This window comes from Mobula birostris, chromosome 13 (assembly GCF_030028105.1).
Source record: "Mobula birostris isolate sMobBir1 chromosome 13, sMobBir1.hap1, whole genome shotgun sequence".
NCBI classification, from domain to species: domain Eukaryota; kingdom Metazoa; phylum Chordata; class Chondrichthyes; order Myliobatiformes; family Myliobatidae; genus Mobula; species Mobula birostris.
In genome coordinates, this window is record NC_092382.1 from 90,918,445 (window position 1) to 90,936,656 (window position 18,212).

Consider the following 18,212-nt stretch of genomic DNA (forward strand, 5'->3'; position numbering starts at 1 on the left):
GAGGGTTCCTGTACTGTGGAAGACGTCCTGCCTCGTCCCTGTGCAGAAGACGCCGCGCCCCAGCGGCCTCAATGACTACAGACTGGTGGAATTAACCTCCCACATCATGGAGACTCGTTCTGGAGCTGCTCCGGCCTATAGTCAGGCCACACTTAGATCCCCTCCAGTTCGCCTCCCAGCCCCGACTAGGAATTGAGGATGCCATCGTCTACCTGCTGAACCATGTCTATGCCCACCTGGACAAGCCAGCGAGCACTGTGAGGGTCATGCTTTTTGACTTCTCCAGTGCGTTCAACACCATCCGCCCTGCTCTGCTGGGGGAGAAGCTGACAGCGATGCTTCCCTGGTATCATGGATTCTTGATTACCTGACTGGCAGACCACAGTACGTGTGCTTGCAACGCTGTGTGTCCGACAGAGTGATCAGCAGCACTAAGACTCCACAGGGGACTGTCTTGTCTCCCTTTCTCTTCACGATTTACACCTCGGACTTCAACTACTGCACAGAGTCTTGTCATCTTCAGAAGTTTTCTGATGACTCTGCCATAGTTGGATGCATCAGCAAGGAAGATGAGGCTGAGTACAGGGCTACGGTAGGAAACTTTGTCACATGGTGTGAGCAGAATTATCTGCAGCTTAATGTGAAAAAGACTAAGGAGCTGGTGGTAGACCTGAGGAGAGCCAAGGTACTGGTGACCCCTGTTTCCATCCAGGGGGTCAGTGTGGACATGGTGGAGGATTACAAATACCTGGGTATACGTATTGACAATAAACTGGACTGGTCAAAGAACACTGAGGCTGTCTACAAGAAGGGTCAGAGCCGTCTCTATTTCCTGAGGAGACTGAGGTCCTTTAACATCTGCTGGACGATGCTGAGGATGTTCTACGAGTCTGTGGTGGCCAGTGCGATCATGTTTGCTGTTGTGTGCTGGGGCAGCAGGCTGAGGGTAGCAGACACCAACAGAATCAACAAACTCATCCGTAAGGCCAGTGATGTTGTGGGGATGGAACTGGACTCTCTCACAGTGGTGTCTGAAAAGTGGATGCTGTCTAAGTTGCATGCCATCTTGGTCAATGTTTCCCATCCACTAAATAATGTACTGCGTGGGCACAGGAGTACATTCAGCCAGAGACTCATTACACCGAGATGCAGCACAGGGCGTCATAGGAAGTCATTCCTGCCTGTGGCCATCAAACTTCATAACTCCTCCCTTGGAGGGTCAGACACCCTGAGCCAATAGGCTGGTCCTGGACTTACTTCATAATTTACTGGCATAATTTACATATTACTATTTATCTATCTGTGGTTCTATTACTATATATTATTTATGGTGCAACTGTAACGAAAACCAATTTCCCGCGGGATCAATAAAGTATGACCATTACCATGACTATAACTATTACTATTTCCCAAGCAGTTCTGGACAACTGCTCAGCCAGACTTTTCCTTGGTTTGATCACGCTAATGGACAGTCCTCAGTTGTTCATGTCTGTAGTCGCCTCTTCCACTGTCTGGTACGGCCGTATCCCTTCTTGGTAAAATACTCTCAGTTTAGCAGGGTACAGGGTTTGAAATTTAGTCTTTTCTTCCTTTAATATTCATTTCGCTTCGGAATACTCCTTCCGTTTCTGTATGACCACCGGAGGGTAATCATGATCGACGTATATTAACTTCCCGTTCCAAAAAAAATCTTCTTACCCCAGGTCCTTCGTAGAATCTCCGCCTTGCTCTTGAATCGGAGAGATTTAAGTACTTTATCTATCTCCAGGAGGCCGCTGGGTGAGAGAACGGTGCACCATTTCTATTCCCATCTCCATATTCTGGGGAATCTCCAGCGCTTCCCGCAGCAGCTTGTCTACAAAGTCTATCATCGACGCTCCTTCGGGAATATTATAAATCCTGATATTTTTCCGTCGTGATCTTCCCTCCTGGTCATGCAATTTACTTTCCTGTTGATTTAATATTTTTATCGTCTTACGTTACGTGTATCCTTTTCACTTTTTGCACGCGATCTTCCACTTTCTCAATTCGACCCCCTGCCACCGCTATTTTCTGATTGACGTTGGCGAGCTCTGACTTTATACCATTGAGTTGCTGCTTTATATCTCTTTGGACTTCCCTTATCTCTTCCAGAATCTTCATCCTATTTGCCGCTTCGCCTGAACAAGGCCCAGCGTCAGCCTTGTCGCCACGTGCACGTGTTTATCTCCATTCTCCCCCCCCCCTCCCCTTATCAATTCAGGTATGTTCGAAGGATCTTAGATTTGATGTATTAACAGGGTGAAATATCCGTTTTTCAGGATCTGTTGATTGAAGCTGCCATGCTGAACGATGACGTCACCGGAACCCCCACTTCGCTCTTTTTCAGTATATTTTATTGTGTTTCTTTGGAGAAACCTTTGGTAACATTTCTCAATACCTAGAGCTAAGGTCATCGTGCCCGACGCCGGCCCCCTAGGCCTGAGTCAACGCAGTAGTAGTAGCGGTAGTAGCAGTAGGGTGTCCCACTCAACACAGCTGACAGTTTGAACAGGTAGCATTGTGTCTTTTGTTTGTTTATTTTTCCCAAAGTTCGCCACTTCCAAATCTGACCTTGTTGAAATTGTTATCAAACTATAAATATCGTTACTATAAGACCATAAACCTTAAATGACTTCCTACGATTCTGAGGCTGTGTCTCCCTGGTCCTAGGTCCCTCAACTATAGGCAACATCTTCTTCATATACACTCTACCTAGGACTTCCAAAATTCGGTATGTTTTCATAAGATCACCACTCGTTGCTCGATATTCCAGTGATTCCAGGCTCGGAACATTCAATGCTCCTTAAAGGTCCTCAGACATAACTTCATTCCCCGGATCATTCTCGTTAACGTCCTCTGAAACCATGACATCCTTTCCCAAAACTGCTGACAATACACCAAGTGCGATCTGATTAAGGTTTTATCATGCCTCAGCACTATATCCGTGCTTTTATATTCTAGTGACCCACTATATTCCAGTCATCTCGAAATGAATGCTAACATTGCATTTGACTTCCTTCCCATCTGCTCAAACTACAAGGGAATCCTGAAAGACTCCCAAGTCGCTTTGAAACTCTGAGTTCTGTAGATTTTCCCCCATTTAGTAAATCGTCTGTGCGATTATACCTTACTCCAAGCGCAAGATCATTCGCCTCCTACACTGTAATCTATCTGCGAATATCCTGATCTGTACAACTCCTTCTGCAGACTGCCTGCTCACTCAACACTACCTACCCCTGCACACAGGGCCACGAAGCCAAAGTTCATTCACGTGAAAAGAAGCAGACACAACATCGACCAACAGTGAACACCACTAGTCACCGGCAGCCGCTTAGTACAGCAGTCATGGGAGTGGTCGTGTGCGGACTAGTCTTGGGGCAGTCTTGGGTACAGCTTTAGCTCAAGCAGGGTTCGGCGAGAACAGACGGAGGCAAGGTAAGTACGTAAGTTCATTCCTTATTTCTTATTTCAATATTGAGAGAATCCGGTGGGGGTGGTTGTCTACAGAGCCAGTGTTCTGCTGTGGGTGCAGGATGTGCAATTGCCAGGAGACACCCAGCCTCCCGATAGCCACATCTGCACATGGTCCTTCGAGATGAAGCTCCTTGGAGACCGTGTCACGGAACCGGAGCTGCAGCTCAATGACCTTCGGCTTGTGAGGCAAAGCGAGGCTGTGATAGACAGGAGCAACATGGAAGCAGTCACCTCAAGGTTATAGGAGACAGATGAATACGTGACTGTCAAGAGAGGGAACGGGCAAGTCTGATCGTGGAGAGCACGCCTGTGGCCTTCCCTCTCAACAATAAGTACTCAATTTTGCGTACTGCTGTGGGAATTACTTACGTGGGCTGAACAACAGCGTCTGTTCCTCCGGCACTGTATATTGGCCTATGGCTCAAAAGGGCAGCGAACTGAAGAGGATGGTGGCAGAGGATGGACAGACCGGCGATGCTATGGATGCAAACAGGAGACACGGATGCTCCGGTGCAGATGAAAGGGCCAGCTTCTGAAACGCGATCCTGTCACTGTCCAGTCCGTTGGCTCCTCATTTCGTTCAATTTCCTTTCCCCTGTGTTTTACATGGCTCCTTAATTAAGGCACCTGATTCTCATCTGAACCGGCGACATAAAAACTCCGGCTAATATCTACTCGGGGCTGGACCGTTACAGCTCAGCCAGTGCGGCACTGCACGTTCCGGGCCGCCGAGAATAGTGGAGTTAAAGTTGTTTCGGTGCCTGTGGTTGCTTTGGGAATTCTGTCGTTTCCGTGTCCAGCTGAGGTTTGCCGGCCATTTGCCGCTACTCCGAGTTAAGGTGCGAATTCTGTCGTTTTCGTGGCTAGCTGCGAATTGCTGGCATTTTGCCGCTACTCGGAGCCAAGATACGAATTGTCTTTCGTTGTTTGGTTATGTCGTCTCGTGTCCAACTGAGGATTGCAGACCGTTTGCCGCTACTCCGAGCCAAGATACGAATTGGTTATCGTTGTTTGGTTTTGTCGCTCCGTGTTCAAGTTCGATTCCGAGTCCCGGCTCTGTGTTCAAGTTCGATTCCGAGTCCCGGTTCCGTGTGCAAGTCCGAGTCCCGGTTCCGTGTGCAAGTCCGAGTCCTGGTTCCGTGTCCGAGTCCAAGTCCAGGCTCCTCTGCTTTGTTGTCCAACATTCACGTTCAAGGAAGCACCTAATCCTCGCTCTCTGGCTTTCCTTGCAACTATTAATAAACACTCTTCTGTTCATACTACCTACGTGTCGGTGTCCTGCACTTGGGGCCGCTCCCTACGCTCCCTGTAACAGATCCAGGCGAGGAAACGTAGGTCTGCTCGGCAAAGAGAAGCGAGGGGGTTTCAAACAATTTGGAGCGTAGCTACCTGGCTTAACATTGGCCACCCCATCTTGACATGAGCCCATATTTATTCTCTCGGGCTCTGCCTCCACTCTCTGTTTTCCGCTTCCCAATTCCCGAAGTTCTTTCTGTCACTCTCCCTCTCGTTCCCGCCCTGTCTCCTATCCCCATTTTATAAATCCACAAAGCCATTTCCCCTCACATTCTCTCCCCCTTTCCTCATTCCACCTTTCGTCCCTTTCTCCCGACAGTGAGGATAGGAATACAATGAGGTGACAGATAAATGTGTGGATGAAGAATTAGAGCAGGAGCAGAGATTCAGATTTCTTGATCATTGTGACCTGTACAAAAGAGACAGGTTGCACTTGAATCCGAGGGGTACCAAGATACTTGAGGGCAGGTTTCTAGAACTGTTGGGAGTGTGGTAAACTACTATGGCGGTCGGGGGGCCGGGGTGGGAATCAGTACGATAGAGTCGTGGATGAGCCAGCAGGTTTACAAGTAGATGATGAGTGTAAAATGAATGTAAGGAAGGACAAGTCAATGATTGGATACAAATGCAGACGGAAAAAAAAGTTAAATTGTACCACAGATGCAAAATCCAAAGGGGCGAAGAATGCAGGGCTGAAAGTGCTGTAGTTATGTGTAGGTAGCATTCAGAACAAGGTGGATGAACTCGAAGCACAATTAGAGATCGTTCCGTATGACGTCATGGGCATCACTGAGAAGTGGCTGAAAGAAGAAAATTATGGGAATGATATATAGGCGTCCAAATCATAGCCACAGTGTGGGGTTGAGATTGCAAAGGGCGCTGGAAGAGGCATGTAATAAGGGGAATGACACAATTATAATGGAGGACTTCAATGTGCAATTGATTTGGAAATATCAGGTTTAGTCAGAACGCAAGAGAGGGAATTTGTTGAATGCCTACGAGATGGCTTTTTTTGAGCAGGCTGTGCTTGGGCGCACTCGGGGAAAGTCTATCTTAGATTGGGTGTCTGGTAATAACTCTAATTTTATTAGGGAGTGTAACAGGAAAGAAGCCTGAGGAGGCAGTGATCATAATTTGTTTGAATTCATGCATGTTTTGGTATCGCAATGGAATAAAGGGCATTACAGAGCAATGAGAGAGAAACTTGACCAGGCAATGCGGAGGAGAGTACTGGCGGGGATGACGACAGAGCAGCGGTGGCTGAGTTTTCTGGGAATAGCTCACAAAGCGGAGGATAAATATGTCCCACAGAAGAAGTTTTCAAATGGCAGGTGTGGGAACTCTGGCTGACAAAGAAAGTTAAGTACTGTAGAAACAATAAATAAAAACAGGGAAAGGTCATATAAGGTCTGAAAAGTGAGTGCGAAGTTGGATGATTGGGAAGATTTTAAAATCCAATAAAAGGCAACTAAAGAGCTATTAGAGCGGAAAAGATGAAATATGAAGGCAGACTCTCTAATATTATAAAGTTGGATACCAAACGCTTCTGCTGAAATTTAATTGTAAAAGGGAGGTGAAAGTTTATATTGGACCACTGGAAAATGATGCTGCTGAGGTACTAATGGGTACAAATAAATGGCAGAAGAACATCGTGAGTGTTTTGCATCTGTCTTCACCGTGGAAGACACCAACAGTCTGCCAGAATTCCCCGTGTGTTAGGGAGCAGGAGTGAGTGTCACACTGCTATTACTCAGAGAGTGGTAGCTGTGTGGAACGAGCTTCCAGCAGGAGTGGTTGAGGCAGGTTCGATGTTGACGTTTAAAGTTAAATTGGATAGATATATGGACAGGAAAGGAATGCAGGGTTATAGGCTGAGTGCAGGTCGGTGGGATTAGGTGAGAGTAAGAGTTCTTTACGGACTAGAAGGGCCGAGATGGCCTGTTTCTGTGCTGTAATTGTTATATGGTATATGCCATAGTTGGATGCATCAGCAGGGGAGATGAGGCTAAGTACAGGGCTACGGTAGGAAACTTTGTCACATTGTGTGAGCAGAATTATCTGCAGCTTAATGTGAAAAAGACTAAGGAGCTGGTTGTAGACCTGAGGAGAGCTAAGGTACCGGTGACCCCTGTTTCCATGCAGGGGGTCAGTGTGGACATGGTGGAGGATTACAAATACCTGGGGATACGAATTGACAATAAACTGGACTGGTCAAAGAACACTGAGGCTGTTTATAAGAAGGGTCAGAGCCGTCTCTATTTCCAGAGGAGACTGAGGTCCTTTAACATCTGCCGGACAATGCTGAGGATGTTCTACGAGTCTGTGGTGGCCAGTGCGATCATGTTTGCTGTTGTGTGCTGGGGCAGCAGGCTGAGGGTAGCAGACACCAACAGAATCAACAAACTCATTCGTAAGGCCAGTGATGTTGTGGGGATGGAACTGGAGACTCTGACGGTTGTGTCTGAAAAGAGGATGCTGTCCAAGGTGCATGCCATCTTGGTCAATGTCTCCCATCCACTACCTAATGTACTGGGTGGGCACAGGAGTACATTCAGCCAGAGACTCATTACACCGAGATGCAGCACTGAGCGTCATAGGAAGTCATTCCTGCCTGTGGCCATCAAACTTTACAACTCCTCCCTTGGAGGGTCTGAAACCCTGAGCCAATAGGCTGGTCCTGGACTTACTTCATAATTTACTGGCATAACTTACATATTACTATTTAATAATTTATTTTTTTCTATTACTATTTAATTATTTATGGTACAACTGTAACGAAAACCAATTTCCCCCGGGATCAATAAAGTATGACTATGGTTATTGCAAATGAAGAAACTGTAAACCAAACACAAAGGTTTTAAGGTGTCACATGGGCTGGATGGACTACATCCTAGTACTGAGGACTGGACTCCATTCTTTAAGAAGGGAGAAAGGCAACAGAAAGGAAATTATAGGCCAGATAGCCCAACCTCAGTGTTTGGAAAAGTGCTGGCGTATCATTAAGGATGAAGTTTCAAGCTACTTGAAGACTAAATAAAATAAGTGAATGTTAGCATAGTTTCAATCAAGGGAAACTTGCCTGACAGATCTTCTAGATTTCGTCGAGGAAGTGACAAGCAGGATGAAGAGGAAAAGGAGGGGCAGTGAATGTCATTTACTTGGATTTTCTGAAGATATGCCACGCATGATGCTGCATAGCAAGATAAATTCCCATGGTGTTACAGGAAAGATACTGGCATGGATAGCAGAATGGAAGACAGATAGGAGGCAGCGAGGGGGAATAATAGTTGCCTTTTCTAGTTGGTTGCCAGTGACTACTGGTGTTCCTTGGGGTCAATTATACGACCTGCTGCTTTTCAGATTGTTTGGAAGTGATTTTGATAGTGGAATTGATGGATTTACTGCAAATCTTTCCGATGGTACGAAGATAGATAGATGGTAGGTACTGTGGAGGAAGCAATGTGATTGCAGTAGGACTTAGACAAATTGGAAAACTGAGCAAAAAATGGCAGATGGAATAAAGGCCTGGAAAATGTATGATAATACATGTTGGTAAAAGGAGCAAATGTGCGGGTTATTATCCAAATAAGGAGAAGTTTGAACCATCAGAGATGCAGTGAGACTTCAGAGTCCTCGTGCAAGTCTCCCAGAAGGTTCATTTAGTGTAGGCATTTTTTAAAAGCAGAATGGAATATAAAACGAAGGAGTTAAATCTGAGCATTTATAAGGTAGTATTCAGGCCGCACTTAGAGTATTGTAAACAATTTTGGGCCCCATATCTCAGAAAGTATTTATTGTCACTGAAGAGAGACCAGGGCGGTTTACGGCGATGATTCAGGGAACGAAGGGGTTAACATTCGAAGAGCGTTTGCCATTTTGGGCCTGTACTCACTGGAATTTAGGAGAATGCGCGGGGGGTAGTCTCATTCAATGCTCCCGTATGTTGATGGACTAGAACGGGTGGATGTGAAGATGATTTTTCTTAAGGTGTATCCAGAACTAGAGACCACAGCCTCTAAACTGAGGGAAGACGCTTTCAAACAGAGGCCAGGAGGAATTTTAGTTTTTAGCGAAAGTGTAGTAAATTTGTGGAATACTCTGCCTCATATTACGGCGGAAGCCAAGTCCATGGGTATATTTAATGGGAAGGATTATCGTTTCTTGAACGGTCAGGGATCCAAAGTACATGGCGTTGAGTGGGATACGGGATCAGCCATGGTGGAATAGCTGAGTTTACTCAATGTGCTGAATGTCCCAATTCTGCTTATGCTCTTGGAAAGTAAGGAAGAGGGATCGATAGAAGAAAATAAAGGGACAAAGCGAGAGCAGGAATTCAGAAATGTAAAGTACAATAAAGAAGGAACTACGAATGTTGGAGGGCAGGATTGGAAAGAAAATTTGGGTAAGTAAATTTAAAAGGTCAAATTATAAGTAATAAAAATGAACAGACAAATGAAGTAAACAGGTTGAAAGAAAGGAAGAACGACAGAGTGGAAGAAAGAAAGATATGTGGGAAGGGAAGAGACACAAAGGAGCGAAGGAAGTAAAGAATAAGGATTATAGAATGGTTCTTTGAGCTTCTGTCACCTTTATGTCAACTTGATGCGCATTAGCCATTGTCCTCTGACATCTCACATTCACAAACTATTTTCACCCACAAAATGCGACGCACACTAATTTCTTTTTCAAACGAAAGACACGAAAAAGATTGGAAGAGATAAACCCAAAAAGGACGAATGAAAGAGTGAAAGTAAAGAACAATGGAAGACACAAAGAATGAATGAATGAAAGAAAGAAAGAAAGAAAAGGAACGAAAGAAAGAAATAAGGGAAGAAAAAAGCAGCGAGAACAAAGATGAATGTGTGACTCTTCTTTTGTATATTTGATATTTTGTGCTAACCTCCTGGTCCTGCATTTCCACAAGGAAGTCCTCTGTTTCTGGGAAGAGGTCTCCAACTCTAGGCCAGGCGTTGGACGTTCCTTTTCAACATAGAGTCTTTTACTAGCACAGATGAGATTAGGACAGTGGACATTGTCTACTTGGAATTGAGCGAGGGTTGCGTTAAAATCCAGCATCGTGATCTAGTCTGGATTTCAGGTCCTATTGCTTCCAGGGAGAATTAGCGTGGTAGATTTAGAGTTAGATGTAAGTTAGGATAAAGAGGGTCAAAGTTGAGTTGTTTCTCAGCCTGTGAGTAATGTTGTGCCACGGGGTCGGCGTTGGGACTGATGACATCTCTGTTTCGGGCGGAACTATAAAACCCTCTTTGGGTACACGGCGGATATTTTCCCATCGATGTCTGTTGAACTTAGAAGATTGAGGTCCACATTAGACAATATAAAGCCACCGACTAAGTCATCTCTGATTATTTTAACGTTTTCTAGAATCTGCCTGAACTTGTGTTCCTCCGTCTCCTGAAGGAATTGTGAAACAATAGTTGCAACCCCGTCGGAGTGATTGAAACTCTCGTAACTGTCAATTCTGCTCACTCTGAGTGGGTATATCAACGTCCCTATTTTCTGAACTCAAATTGTTGAAAAATTCAACTGAGTTGTCATGCGACTCCAACAGATCCTTTCAGATCCCCTACTATCTTGATTAAAATATTCATTGCCCTGTCATTAAGGAAAAGCACTATAAAACTAAGTCACCAGTCCGTAGTTGTGTACGTAGCAAATTTCTTACAAATCCGTACACAGTTTCAGCTCAACAGTTTCCATTGGACTGAAAGCAAGCTGCCTTCAGGTGTTTGTAGCATGCTTACGAAAACTTCAAAACGTTAGTAACATTATTTGGATATAAAAGCCAAATCGCATTCCGTAGCATTTTAAGCTATTTACACAGTCGATTGTTTAATGTAAACACAAATATTGCTCTATTTTTCAGTTCCTCTCGGAATTTCCTTTGTGTCAGTCCATATATGCAAGTATTGGTGCAGGTACTGAGAAACTGTAAGAAAAATCCCGATTGCTGAAAGATATATATCGGAGTATTCAGATATTTATCCGTGTAGGTAACATTCACAGTTTGCCAGTTCATGGAATGTATTACATAGGGCATCCACAGTAACATGAAATTGGTTGAAAGAGCGAACAACAGAATCATTGATTTTCTCCGGTTCTCAATTTCAGAATCCATCTCACTGTCGCCTCGAAGTCCCCTGCGGACTCTGTTTGCCGCTATAATGTGCCTGATTGTTAAACCATTGCAGAGTAGAATGAAACACATTGGTAATATCGGCGTGACGATACTGTCAAACAACTCATGTCCTTTCCACAGGGGTGAAGTAAAGTATTCAGGTGTTTTGACGCACTGCCAAGGCACATTGTTGATAATTACAAAAGGTTCCACTTCAAAGTAAAACGGAATACACCTCACACAGCTCACTACCCCCACCGTTGCTGTAACGATTGTCGCTGTCCTCGCGGTGCAATATTTTTTCCGTAGGTTTTGACAGCAAATTGCGACATATCGATCGAACGTGAAAGCAACTGTTAACCAAACGGAACAGTCAGTGCTTGCCAATTTAAAGACAGTCGTCAGCGCACATATTGGTGTGATGAGCAAGAAACGTGCGTAGAAATAGATGTTATTTATTTGCTCCACAATGACAGCAATAACAACCACCATGAAATCGGCCGCTGCCATCCCCACCAGGTAGCGAGTTATGCATTTGGAGAGACCGCACTTTCCACGAGACAGAATCACGATCGCCGATAAATTAACTGAAAGGGAAAAGAAACGAATGTGGTCATATTGCAGATATGGTTTTCGGTGCAATCCAAGAGAAATAATCGTTTATTACTGATTCCAATTAACTCTGGAAGATAATGACGAGTGGAATGAAATTTGGAACTCTGAAGAGGGACCCATGGATTAAGAGACATATTCTGGTGTTTGGCAATGAGGTGCGCGGAGAATAATGTCATTTGTTCATGGTGCACATCAAACGAGAATATAAGTGTTAAAAATTAAAAAAAAAAATAAAAATTCTGCTAGATTTACAGGTTTCTGTCAATAACGAGAGGCAAAATATGCCAAAATAACAGGAAATGGCAGTAAAGGTTATTCGGAATCATGAATAAAAGTTCAGATCAGATGATTGACTATTTTGCCTGTGTTAGGGTCCGTAAAATACAAATACAGTATTCAAGGCCCAACGAACTCTTCTTTAAAAAGAAAGTAATTAGCATTTCGTCCGCAAAGCAGCTCTCAGTTAGGCTGGAAGCGGAATATTGATCTAGCTGGGGCTCCAAAGCCTAGTGAAACACCACGTTGAGGCATTTCGGCTGTTTTGAAAAAAAAAATAGTTTGTTCTGCTATTGCGGACATGCTCCGGGATCGGGAAGAACGTGGAAAACACCTGAAGAAGTTGCAACGATGAAGCCGAAGCCCCAATTCCCTGTAATCGTTCTTGTGTAGAAATAACTCCAGATGAAATTACTGACTTCTGTAACCGCGGAAATTATGTTAAATTTAAGGGAAAGAGACAATAGCAACAATTAACACAAATTTAAAAAAAACTACGGAACAGCGTGTTATCACATCAAAATACATTCATTTTCACAGGTTTTAGAAATATGGAGCCACCCAAATATTAATCTGATACAGTCCCTTACCGGGAATGGCAACCGCCGCAAGTACAGGATAGTAAATCCTCGCTATGTCATAAATTTTTAGAAACCGCATTTTTCATGTGAAGCTGCGATCAGCACCAAGTGATTAATGTACTGTTGGTGGCATTCAGATGTTCTTATACCAGAGAGGGAAGATCCACTGGGGCAAATATTAACAAAGCCTTTTTCTTACGTCACACAACTCGCTGAACAAGAAAACACAACAAACAGATCTTTAACACATGTCTGTCATTCTCTGCAATGCAATTATTTTCTCGTGGGATATCTCAACTGGTCTGCGTAAAGACAGTTTACAGGTACAAATATAGTGAATGCTTATATGAGCTAAACCCGGGCAAATGGAGCTCGGTCAGTTCTGCAAACCTTCGTCACGAACGAGTTGTCCTGCAGAGCTGAGTCAGCACTGTATGACTGTGACTCTTCGTCTCTTAAGATATGGCTGAATCTATCATCTATCATTTTCTTGAACAGGAAATTTCTTTCCATCGATTATAACAGAGAAATTGTTCTTCGAATAATCATCACCTAAAGGAGGTAAACCAAGGCTATCATTTCTGGATTCACAGTGGAAGCACTTAGCCGGAATACCAGAGAATATCTTCCAGCAAACCTTCAGACCAAGCTTGTCATTCCTGTGACGTTGCAACGTACCCAATGAGGTCTCCGCTATCCACCATGACGCGTCTGATGTGAATAAACTTCCAATAGGCCTTATTCATCAGCCGAACTCTACCATATTGGGGGACTAATGCGCTGCTTTACCGAAGGTCTCCAAAGGCTTATCCGATTACAGCATATGCACTGCACATGTTAGATGCCGAAAACGAGATATCACGATTATATTGCCCTGCCAAGTTTATTATTTGATCGATATCAATGTGTATCGTAAGACTGCATCGATATCCATTGTAAACTATGTACTGCCTTCATTTCCATCGTGATGTATATATCTAACAGTACGTGTCTCAGTTCCATTCACTGTGGGGCACTGCAGGTCACAGGCTTTCATCTCTAAAAGCGACACCTAACCCCGTCCATCGTCCGTGTTTTACGAAACTGACTTCGAATCCGATATGCCAGCTCTCCTACGGCTGTACAGGTTTGAGCTGTTCTTCTGTTTGCGCTTGACCTTGTTTAAATTCTTAATGAAGTCCATGTGAACCACATCAGCCACATAATCTCGTCAATATCATTAGTCAAACTTCAAAAATTAAATTAGTTTGCTTCTAGGCTCTTCCACCAACAAACTTGTGCTGACCATCCCTGAGCAACCTACTCATTTTCAAATCGAAATTACTCTGTTGCCTGCGAAATTCTTCCAGCACGATGCTCCCAGTAACATTGGAGTAATTGCACGATAGTCCGCTTGCGTTCTCATCACTGTCTTTCATAAATTAAATTACCACGTTTGTTGTTTCTGTTACGAGTAAAATTTTACCTCTGTCAGAAACGCGGCGAATTCTTCCCGCAGGTAATTGGGATACAGTTTAGTAGATCTTGAGATTGTTCATCTTTGCACCAGCCGGCATCAAATCCTTACTCCATTTTAATTTCAATATTTCCAACATGGGCCATAGAGTGGTACAAGCAGGAAAGGGACCTCCATCCCTTCATCTGTCACTTCTGAGTAACGGTGACAGTAAAATACCGGCGACTGGGCGGGGGTGGGGGGTGCTTTTAGATAGCAAAGCCTCAGGAAGGTTAATAAATTAAATTATTTTAAATATAAATTCGTTAAAAGATGTTCAGCCAGCATTTTTTGTGATACAGAAAACATATGAGAGGCAACTGGCAAGAAAATGAATGGGAGGCCCTGTACATCTGTGTATTTGATATATATAGTGCAAATCAGGATTGCTTCACGACCGCAGAAAAGGAGGAAATCATGGAGGGATGGTCTCCTGCGTCATTGTGGGTGGAAGTCAGCAACCGGAAGGGGGCAAAAACCTTAATAGGTGTTTTTTTTAATGATCCTCGCAATTGTAGCAGAGACATCGAATAGCAGATAGGGAGGCAGATTCTGGAACGGTGCAATGATAATAGAGTTGCTGTGATGGGTGATTTTTACTTTCGTAATACTGACTGGCATCTCCTTCGAGCAAGGGGTTTCGACGGGGTGCAGTTTTTTCGTTGTGTTCAGGCAGGTTTCCTGACGCAATATATAGATCGGCCAACCAGAGAAGAGCCTGTACTTGATCTTGTATTTGGAAATGAACCTGGTCAGATGTCAGATCTCTCGGAGGAGGACAATTATAGGGACAGTGATCAGAACTCTGTTTCCTTTACCATAGCACTGGAGAGAGATAGGAACAGACAATTTGGGAAAACATTTAATTCGCGTAGGGCGAAATATGATTCTAAAAGTCAAGAACTTGGGAACATAAATTTGATGGTCTCAGAGAAATGCATGGTGGAAATGTGGCAAATGTTTAGGGGATATTTGCAGAGGGTACTGCATTGAGGCACGGAACTGATGATGAGGTAAAAGAACTGTGGTGTACAAAGCTTGTAGGAAATCGAGGGTGGACACATAGACAACTCCCCACCAGTCAACCCCTTCTCCTCAAACTGGAATAGCAACTTGGATCAATCCGCCTGATCGATCCTCCAAAACCCACTTTCTCTGCGGGCACAACAGTGCTCATTCAGTGTCCAGATCATGTGTCTGAGGTCTGTATCATCTGACCTCCCATTTATTTCACCAGGCTGAGCATCACCTGTCATTCAAAGAGTCTCTCCTTCCTTTGTCTGTAAAGGAGTACACAAGCAGGCAACAGGTCCTTGAAAGTAACATCAACAACCAGTCTTTTGTCACCAGAGAAACCTTCGAGCTGCTCAGTGCTGTCTCCAACTCCAAACTCAGTAAAATCCAAAGTTATTTCCAATGCCTTAAAGTGACAGTCCAGCTGTTAATCTTCGTCTCTCCCTCTCTTCAAAAGCAACATATCGGTGGTAAATAACTCTGTCTCTCTCTCCTTTCCAAACAAACCATCAATGATAAGTGTCTCTCTCCAATCAGTTAATAGGGGTACCCCAGGATCCCCTCACACTCCCCTTCCACAGGGAAAAAAATTGTCGCAGACGATTTTTTTTAAATGTCCATCACAGGGTTTTAAATAATACAGGGAAAAACATCAGATGACAACGCAAAAATGGTTACAGTTTTCAACTTAACATCGGGATAAGCAATCAGCTATAACATTTTCAGTACCTTTTACATGTTTGATTTTTTTAAGTCACCTTCCTCAATACTAGACTCCAATTTAACAACCTTCTATTTTTTATCCTTCATTTTATTTAAAAACACCAGCGGATTATAACCCATGTGAACCACAAGGGGTCTCTGAGCAACAGAAAGTTTTTGAGGTGTCTGATCATAGGCCTCAAAATATTGTAAAGCCAGAATAAGTGCTAGCAATTCATAAGACCATAAGACAAAGGAGCAGAAGTAGGCCATTCGGCCCATCGAGTCTGCTTCGCCATCTTATCATGAGCTGATCCATTTTCTCCTATTAAGTCCCACTCTCCTGCCTTCTCACCATAACCTTTGATGCCCTGGCTACTCAGATACCTATCAATCTCTGCCTTAAATACACCCAATGACTTGGCCTCCACTGCTGCCCGTGGCAACAAATTCCATAGATTCACCACCCTCTGTCTAAAAAAATTTCTTCGTATTTCTGTCCTGAAAGAGCGCCCTTCAATCCTGAAGTCATGCCCTCTCGTACTAGACTCCCCCATCATGGGACAGAATTTTGCCACATCCACTCTGTCCATGCCTTTCAACATTCGAAATGTTTCTATGAGGTCTCCCCTCATTCTTCTAAACTCCAAGGAATACAGTCCAAGAGCGGACAAATGTTCCTCATATGTTAACCCTCTCATTCCCGGAATCATTCTAGTGAATTTTCTCTGTACCCTCTCCAACGTCAGCAGATCCTTTCTTAAATAAGAAGACCAAAACTGCCCACAGTACTCCAAGTGAGGTCTCACCAGCGCCTTATAGAGCCTCAACATCACATCCCTGCTCCTATACTCTATTCCTCTAGAAATGAATGCCAACATTGCATTCGCCTTCTTCACTACTGACTCAACCTGGAGGTTAACTGGAGGTTACTGTCTGCGAGATGGCTTTTTAGAACAGCTTGTTGTTGAGCCCACTAGGGGATCGGCTGTACTGGATTGGGTATTGTGTAATGAACCGGAGGTGATTGGAGAGATTGAGGTGAAGGAACCCTTAGGAGGCAGTGATCGTAACATGATTGAGTTCACTGTGAAATTAGAAAAAGAGAAGCCGAAATCTGATGTGTCGGTGTTTCAGTGGAGTAAAGGAAACTACAGTGGCATGAGAGAGGAACTGGCCAAAGTTGACTGGAAAGGGACACTGGCGGGAAAGACGGCAGAGCAGCAGTGGCTGGAGTTTATGCGAGAAATGAGGAATGTGCAAGACAAGTATATTCCAAAAAGGAAGAAATTTTCGAGTGGAAAAAGGATGCAACCGTGGTTGACAAGAGAAGTCAAAGCCAAAGTTAAAGCTAAGGAGAGGGCATACAAGGAAGCAAAAATTAGTGGGAAGGCAGAGGATTGGGAAGTCTTTAAAACCTTACAAAAGAAAACCAAGAAGGTCATTAAGAGAGAAAAGATTAACTATGAAAGGAAACTGGCAAATAATATCAAAGAGGATACTAAAGGCTTTTTCAAGTATATAAGGAGTAAAAGACAGGTGAGAGTAGATATAGGACCGATAGAAAATGATACTGGAGAAATTGTAATGGGAGATGAGGAGATGGCAGAAGAACTGAACAAGTATTTTGCATCAGTCTTCACTGAGGAAGACAGCAGGATACCGGACACTCAAGGGTGGCAGGGAAGAAAAGTGTGTGCAGTCACAATTACGACAGAGAAAGTACTTAGGAAGCTGAATAGGCTAAAGGTCGATAAATCTCCTGGACCAGATGGAATGCACCCGCGTGTTCTGAAGGAATTAGCTGTGGAGATTGCGGAGGCATTAGCGATGATCTTTCAAAAGTCGATAGCTTCTGGCATGGTTCCGGAAGACTGGAAGATTGCAAATGTCACTCCGCTATTTAAGAAGGGGGCAAGGAAGCAAAAAGGAAATTATAGACCTGTTAGCTTGACGTCGGTGGTTGGGAAGTTATTGGAGTCGATTGTCAAGGATGAGGTTACAGAGTACCTGGAGGTATATGACAAGATAGGCAGAACTCAGCATGGATTCCTTAAAGGAAAATCCTACCTGACAACCCTATTACAAATTTTTGAGGAAATTACCAGTAGGCTAGACAAGGGAGATGCAGTGGATGTTGCATATTTGGATTTTCAGAAGGCCTTTGACAAGGTGCCACACATGAGGCTGCTTAACAAGATAAGAGCCCATGGAATTACGGGAAAGTTACATACGTGGATAGAGCGTCGGCTGATTGGCAGGAAACAGAGAGTGGGAATAAAGGGATCCTATACTGGTTGGCTGCCTGTTACTAGTGGTGTTCCGCAGGGATCAGTGTTGGGGCCACTTCTTTTCACATTGTACATCAACGATTTGGATTATGGAATAGATGGCTTTGTGGCTAAGTTTGCTGACGATAGGAAGATAGGTGGAGGGGCCGGTAGTGCTGAAGAAACGGAGAGTCTGCAGAGAGACTTGGATAGATTGGAAGAATGGGCAGAGAAGTGGCAAATGAAGTACAATGCTGGAAAGTGTATGGTTATGCACTTTGGCAGAAAAAATAAACGGGCAGACTATTATTTAAATAGGGAAAGAATTC